The sequence below is a fragment of the Carassius auratus genome, unplaced genomic scaffold (genome assembly GCF_003368295.1).
Source record: "Carassius auratus strain Wakin unplaced genomic scaffold, ASM336829v1 scaf_tig00217920, whole genome shotgun sequence".
NCBI classification, from domain to species: Eukaryota; Metazoa; Chordata; class Actinopteri; order Cypriniformes; family Cyprinidae; genus Carassius; species Carassius auratus.
Window position 1 is genome coordinate 25,001 of NW_020529309.1, and position 7,500 is coordinate 32,500.

The 7,500-nt window shown below is 39.0% G+C and overlaps 3 non-coding genes across 3 annotated transcripts; all 3 read left to right on the forward strand.

Moving 5' to 3' along the window:
- Positions 1–5,798: 5,798 nt before the first annotated feature.
- LOC113104064 (5S ribosomal RNA) lies at positions 5,799–5,917 on the forward strand. Its single transcript, XR_003291838.1, has one exon. It is a non-coding gene; the product is annotated as a 5S ribosomal RNA (ribosomal RNA).
- A 379-nt stretch (positions 5,918–6,296) lies between these two features.
- Positions 6,297–6,415, forward strand: LOC113104053 (5S ribosomal RNA). Its single transcript, XR_003291827.1, has one exon. It is a non-coding gene; the product is annotated as a 5S ribosomal RNA (ribosomal RNA).
- Positions 6,416–6,636: 221 nt separating this feature from the next.
- LOC113104057 (5S ribosomal RNA) lies at positions 6,637–6,755 on the forward strand. Its single transcript, XR_003291831.1, has one exon. It is a non-coding gene; the product is annotated as a 5S ribosomal RNA (ribosomal RNA).
- The last annotated feature ends 745 nt before the right edge of the window (positions 6,756–7,500 follow it).

The following is a 7,500-nucleotide window of genomic DNA, read 5'->3' on the forward strand; positions in this document are numbered from 1 at the left end:
CAACCTGGCTATGCCCGATAGTGGTACAGTCCAGGAAGTGAGTAGCTGAAAGAGCAAACAGAGAATCTTTACATCTAAAACAGTATTTAAATTCGTTTTTATTTTTGAAATAACCTTTGTTTTCAAAAGTTAAAGTTTACTTTGTGTCTAAAGTGTTCCCCCAGCAGCCTTTGCTGTTTGGGGGACCATCAAATACAGTTTTATTTCTGTGATGGAAATAGAAAGCATGGCAGCAAACAAAGAACTCAAAATGAAAGACGGACAAGCAATCAATGGACAAAGCATGGATAATGACAGCGGAAAAGGACATCAATCTTCCATGAATGCAAGCGAGGAAAGGAGGAATATCAGAAAAGAGGTATGTGGAGAACACCATGAGAAATATTCCAAAGAGTTGACTGTGGAAGTTGAAGTGGCAGGAACAGAAAAAATCTCTATGATGGACTTATTAAGAGGTGTAAAGAAGGAGTGTGGAGAAGTGGTGGGATGCAGAGTGAGAGGAGAAAGGTCATACGAACTTACAATGAAGGATGATATGGCAAAGAGTAAACTGATGGACGGTGTTAGAGTAAAAGGAGCAATGGTGCACGCCAGAGACATTGTGAACAATGAAATGGTAGTGTCATTTATTAACCTGCCGGTTTATTTGGAAGATCAGAAGATTTTTGCAAAGCTGGAAGAATGGGGAGTTAAACCACTGTCCGTCATTAAGCGCCGGGTATGGCCAGGAACTGATATTTTAGATGGAACGAGATTTTTAAAAGTCCGGTTCACTGATGAAGTTCGCTCACTCCCGTATTCAACCAGGTTTGAAACATTAAGAGGCACAGAGTACTTTCGTGTCATACACGACAGGCAGGTGCGTGTATGCAGGTTGTGCATTAAAACAGGACATTTATTTCGAGAATGCCCAGAGTTTAAATGTTTTTCATGTGGCAAGGTAGGCCACTATGCAAGGGAGTGTGGAGAGCAAACAGAGAGAGTAATAGAGGAGGAGGGTGAGCAAAGTGAAGACTATGAGAGGAGGGAAGACGATCAAACAGAGAAGCAAAGCACAGTGAGCGAGGATGACATGGAGGTTACAAAATATGGAGGAGAAAGTGGTAATGGACAGGATGGAGCTGTAAGGGGACAGAGAGTTGGAACAGCTGGTGAGGAGGCCGATGATGGAGAAAGGAGGGAGGAGGAGGAAGAAGAGGAGGAGAAGCAAGATGAACAAGACGAAGAGGAGGAAGAGTATGAAGAGGATGTAAAGCTACTGGGAACTAAACAAGAGAAAAAAGTAGAGCAACAAGCAGTACCTCAAAGGAAAGAAAGTAAGATTCCTCAACGAATGCAGACAACACTACAAAAACTGACTGTCAAAAGAAAGGTGGAGAGAGATAAGGACAGAATTGAACTGATAAAAGAACAACGCTCTGGTACATGAATTCTATAAGGGCATTATATGTTTTGGGTTAAAAAAGAAATATATATATATATATAATTTTTTCTTTGGTTTGCTGGCATGGTTTCTGTAACTTCAGTAAATGCAAATGGGTTAAGGAATATTAACAAGTTGAAGGAATTAAATTTACGTATAGGAGTGATATAATTTGTATTCAAGAAACAAATTGGGATGATGAAAAAGTGAGAGAAGTAAAGGATTTATGGAAGGGAGATATATACTTTAATAATGGTGCAAAAAATGCAAGGGGTGTAGCGATAATGATTAAAAAAGATAGGATTGAAAATGTAAGGCAGGTGTACAGAGATCAGAATTTTAGTTATAGAATTTAAATTCAGAGGTATTGAATTCAGATTAATTAATATATATGTTCCCAACGTGGAAAATGATAAGAGATGTTGTATTGAGGAGCTAAGGGATCTAATTGTTGGAAGGTGCATAATAGTAGGCGACTTTAACATTATATGTAGTAGATTGGATGTTGGGAAAGGAGGGAGTTTCAGGTGGGAAAAATCAAGATTAATGTTAATGGAAGTAATGAGGGATAAGGGATTACTTGATGTATGGAGACATGAGAATCCGGAGAAGAGAGAGTTCACAAGGAGGCAGATGAGAGAAGGGATATTAAAGCAGAGTAGGATTGATTTAGTGATAGTGCAGGGAGATACCATAAGTTACATTGATGAAATAAGACATCAGCAGAATAACTTTAGTGATCATGATGGGGTTAGGTTTAGGATCAAAGTCGGAAGGAGAGAGGTGGGTGGAGGGATGTGGATACTAAATGCAGTGTATATTGAAGAAGAGGAGTATAAACAACAGATGAAAGTGTTACTACTTCAGGAAAATCAGTGGTTGGAGGAATGCTTGGAGGAAGATGAATTTAATAATGACATTGGTAAGAGATGGGAGGAGGTAAAAAATAAAATTAAAGCTTTAAGCATAAGGTATAGTAAGAAAAGAAAAGAGAGGATGATGAAAGAGGAAAGGGAGCTTAGAGAGCAAGTGAGGATAGAACTCAGCAGAGTAGATGATGAAGAAGGATATTGCATGGAAAAGTATATAGAAGCAAATATGAGGTTAGAGAGATATGAGAAAGAAAAATGCAAAGGAGCAATTTTAAGGAGTAAGGCGAAATATGCACTGGAAGGAGAAAAGTGCACAGGGTATTTCCTGGGTTTAGAAAAAAGAAGGCAAGGTAAGACATATATCCATGAAATATATTCAAAAAAGAGAGAGATAATAACAGACTATGTAGATATATTGGAGAGGGTGCAAGAGTTTTATGGTGAGTTGTATATGAGAGGATGTGTGGATGAGGCAAGTATAGAGGACGTATTGAAGTGTGTAGAGAGGGAGCTAGGGGAAGAAGAAAAGGGATGGTGTGATAGAGAGATAGAGGAAGAAGAGGTTATAGCTGCAATAGAAGGTTTAAGAAGTGGGAAAAGCCCAGGAAGTGATGGGATAGGGACAGAATGGTACAAATTATATAAAAATGATGTAGCACCAATTTTAGTGGAAGTATATAAAGGAATGGAGAGAACAGAAATAAAACAGAGTAAAATGGTAGAGGGAGTGATAACACTAGTTTTTAAGAAGGGGAATAAATTAGATTTAGAAAATTATAGGCCGATTAGCTTGTTAAACACAGACTACAAAATACTCACCAAAGTTTTGGCAAACAGGATGAAAAGAGTAATCGGAGATATTATTTAGCCAACACAAAGCTACAGCATTCCTGGAAGAGATATAGCAGATACAATTGGAACAATCAGAGATGTGATTGAGTATATGAAGAGGGATGGGAAGGGTGGGATAGTTTTGGGGATAGACTGGAACAAGGCCTTTGATAGGGTCGAACACAAGTTTTTATTTAAGGTCTTGGAAAAGTTTGGTTTTGGGGAGAGAATGGTAGGATGGGTGAGGAGATTGTATGGAAGTGCAAGAAGCTGTGTAAAGGTGAACGGAATATTGACAGATACATTTGATGTGGGAAGGTCAGTGCGGCAAGGCTGCCCGCTATCCGCTTTGTTATACGCCCTTTCTGTTGAACCTTTGGCATCATTAATTAAGAGAGACAAGAGAATAAGAGGAATTGAGTTGCCATATGGAGGGAAGTGTATAATTAACCAGTATGCCGATGACACAACAGTGACAGTAAAGGAAATAAGCAGTGTGGGAAAGGTTTTAGAGTTGGTGGAAAAATATGGAAAGGCATCAGGGGAGAAAATAAATAGAGAAAAATCTGAAATAATGTATATAGGAGAAGTAGAAAGATCTGATGTAGGTGTGAGGGTTGAGGAAAAGTACATGAAAGTGTTGGGTGTATATTTAGGGGTAGATTCAAAGGAGGCAAGGGATATAACATGGGCTGGAGTGATAAATAAGATAAGAACAGTTTGTATTGCATGGAAAGGAAGAAAATTAAGGATAAAAGGGAAAATAATTGTGGTTAATAATCTTATGCTGTCGGTATGTGTATATGTAATGAGTGTAATTGAAATGCCTGAGTGGGTGATGAATGAGTTAAATAAAATTGTACATGATTTTATATGGGAAGGGAAGGGAGTGAAAATTGCACAAAAAACATTAGTGGCGAGGAAACAGGAAGGTGGACTAAAGCTGATTGATTTAGAAACAAAAAAGTTGGCAATAAGAATAAAAACTGTTAAAAAATATATGGAAGGAAGATGGGAGTTTGGTTGGAGAGAATTTTTAAAGAAATATATTGATGATGTTGGAAGAATGGGAGAGTATGGGTGGTATATGGGCTTTAAGCAGTCAATGACTGTGGGAATGCCAGACATATACAGGGAGGTGATGGAGGCATGGAGGCAATTCCTGCCAAAAGTAGAATATGATTGCACAGAGGTGCACACATTTATAAATTTGCCATTGTTTTTAAATGATAAATTTAAACACAACAATAAAACATTGTATGAGCCCAAATTCTTAGAAGCCGGAATAAGGCAAGTGAAAGATATTATATATGAAGTTATTCCAGGTTTTCTTAGAAATAACTGTATATATGACTCAGTGTGTGAGTTGGATGGCATGGAGAGCAGAGTAAAGGTGGAAAATATATATGAAAGAATTAAAGCAAGTCTACCATCGAAATGGGTGAATGTTATAGAAAAAAGTTGTGTAAAGAAAAAACAACAGGATTTGCCTGAGATGTACATAATGAAAGACGGGGAAAAATATAATATAAAAAGCATTAGCGTAAAGAAAGTCTATGACCTGTTTATAATGGATCAAATAAAAGTGCCAGCATCTGAAAAAGTATGGAGTAGGGTGTTTGAAGACTTGGATGTAAAGAAAATATGGTCAAATATGGACATAAAATACAATACTATAGAATGTGAAAATAATGACTTCTTAATAAGACACAATAGAATCTATACAAATGTAGTACTAAACAAAAAAAATAATGCTAATAATGTGATGTGTGATGTATGTAACAAGGAACATGAGACTTTTTTGCATTATTTTTTGCAATGTGATGAATTAAAATATTTTTTTGTTTTCTTAAAATGTCTATTAAAAATAATTGTTTTGAGGATGTGAATTTGGAGGAGGGATGGGGAAAAATATTTTTATTTGGAGTGTTTCAGAAGACGACAGCAATAGACTTTTGGTTTATCAATTATGTTCTAAGCCACGCCAGATTAGCTGTTGTACTTAGACGGAATTATGCACACTTTGAAGGGAGAAAAGTCAAAATAAAAGATTTGTTCAAAGCAATAATGACAAGAGATATTGAAATGTGCTATAAATATGGGGGAGATGATGTGAAGGAATTCTTTGTAACTGGAAACAAATTCATAAAAGAAGGAGAGAGAAAAGAGGTTTTGTATAACTGGTAAAAATTATGTTCTGAAGGTAAAAAAAAAAAAAAAAAAAAAAAAAAAAGAAATGTTTATGTTGTTTAATGTGAACAATTGAAATTGAACTGTAAGTTTGTGAATTTCCTGGTTAGTACTTGGATGGGAGCCCGCCTGGGTATACCAGGTGCTGTAAGCTTTTTGGACATTTTTCACTTAGTTTATAATAATTTTGCCAAAAAATAGAGTCAATGCCCGATCTCTGAATATTAGCAGGTTTGCGCCTGGTTAGTACATGGATGGGAGACTGCCTGGGAATACCAGGTGCTTTAATCTTTTTGGAAAATTTCACGAATTATATAATAATCTTTCATTAAAAAAAAAAAAAAATATATATATATATATATATATATATATATATATAATACCAGGTGCTTTAAGCTTTTGGGTTTTCATTCCTACTTATATAATGTACTGGCGATAAGATTGGCTGGTCTTTAAATAGCCCTCTCTTTGCAGCAGACTTCGCTTACGGCCATACCATCCTGGCTATGCCCGATCTCGTCTGATCTCGGAAGCTAAGCAGGTTTGGGCCTGGCTAGTACTTGGATGGGAGACTGCCTGGGAATAACAGGTGCTGTAAGCTTTTTGGAAATTTTTCACTTAGTATATAATAATTTTGCCAAAAAATAGAGTCAATGCCCGATCTCTGAATATTTGCAGGTTTGGGCCTGGTTAGTACATGGATGGGAGACTGCCTGGGAATACCAAGTGCTTTAATCTTTTTGGAAAAAATTTCACGAATTATATAATAATCTTTCATTAAAAAAAAAAAAAAAAAAAAAAAAAAGAGTCAATGCCCGATCTCTGAATCTTAGCAGGTTTAGGTCTGGTTAGTACTTTGATGAGAGACTGCCTAGGAATACCAGGTGCTTTAAGCTTTTGGGCTTTCTTTCCTACTTATATAATGTACTGGCGATACGATTGGCTGGTCTTTAAATAGCCCTCTCTTTGCAGCAGACTTCGCTTACGGCCATACCAACCTGGCTATGCCCGATCTCGTCTGATCTCGGAAGCTAAGCAGGTTTGGGCCTGGTTAGCACTTGGATGGGAGACCGCCTGGGAATACCAGGTGCTGTAAGCTTTTTGGACATTTTTCACTTAGTTTATAATAATTTTGCCAAAAAATAGAGTCAATGCCCGATCTCTGAATCTTAGCAGGTTTAGGTCTGGTTAGTACTTTTATGAGAGACTGCCTAGAAATACCAGGTGCTTTAAGCTTTTGGGTTTTCTTTCCTACTTATATAATGTATTGGCGATAAGATTGGCTGTTCTTTAAATAGCCCTCTCTTTGCAGCAGACTTCGCTTACGGCCATACCAACCTGGCTATGCCCGATCTCGTCTGATCTCGGAAGCTAAGCAGGTTTGGGACTGGTTAGTACTTGGATGGGAGACCGCCTGGGAATACCAGGTGCTGTAAGCTTTTTGGAAATGTTTCACTTAGTATATAATAATTTTGCCAAAAAATAGAGTCAATGCCCGATCTCTGAATATTAGCAGGTTTGCGCCTGGTTAGTACATGGATGGGAGACTGCCTGGGAATACCAGGTGCTTTAATCTTTTTGGAAAATTTCACGAATTATATAATAATCTTTCATTAAAAAAAAAAAAAAAAAAAAATATATATATATATATATATATATATATATATATATATATTGTGACGAGTCAGCTGCCTCCTCCCTGATTGTCACCGGCACCCCGTCCTAAATCGCCGCCCTTCACCAGGCTCCCGACTGGAGTGGGTGTGTGAGAGGAGGGGCGCTGGACGAGTCAGGGCTGGCGGCGTGTGATGGGGCACACCTGAAGGAAGTGGAGCCTCATTACCGCCGCTGTTTAAAAGCCCAACGCGCCTCTCCTCAGGAGACCGGTCTCTTCCCCGTGCATGCACGCTGGTGTCCTCGTGGGTCCAGGAAGGGTGCGTTGAGGGACTCCCGCGCCACAAGAGACGTGAGCAGCCGGACCCGCGATCCGGAGGAGAACCGCACCCGTTTACACGGCCGACGGGCCAGGATGCCGGGCCGTCCATCCCCTACCAGCGCCGCGGCCGACGAGTGAGATGCGGCCGCTAGAGGAAGCCGCCGCCCCTCGCGCCCCGGACCGAGGAGGGGAGCGCGTGCGGCCGCCGGACTCCGCCCCTTACCTGGACCCTTCCTCCATGAACACTG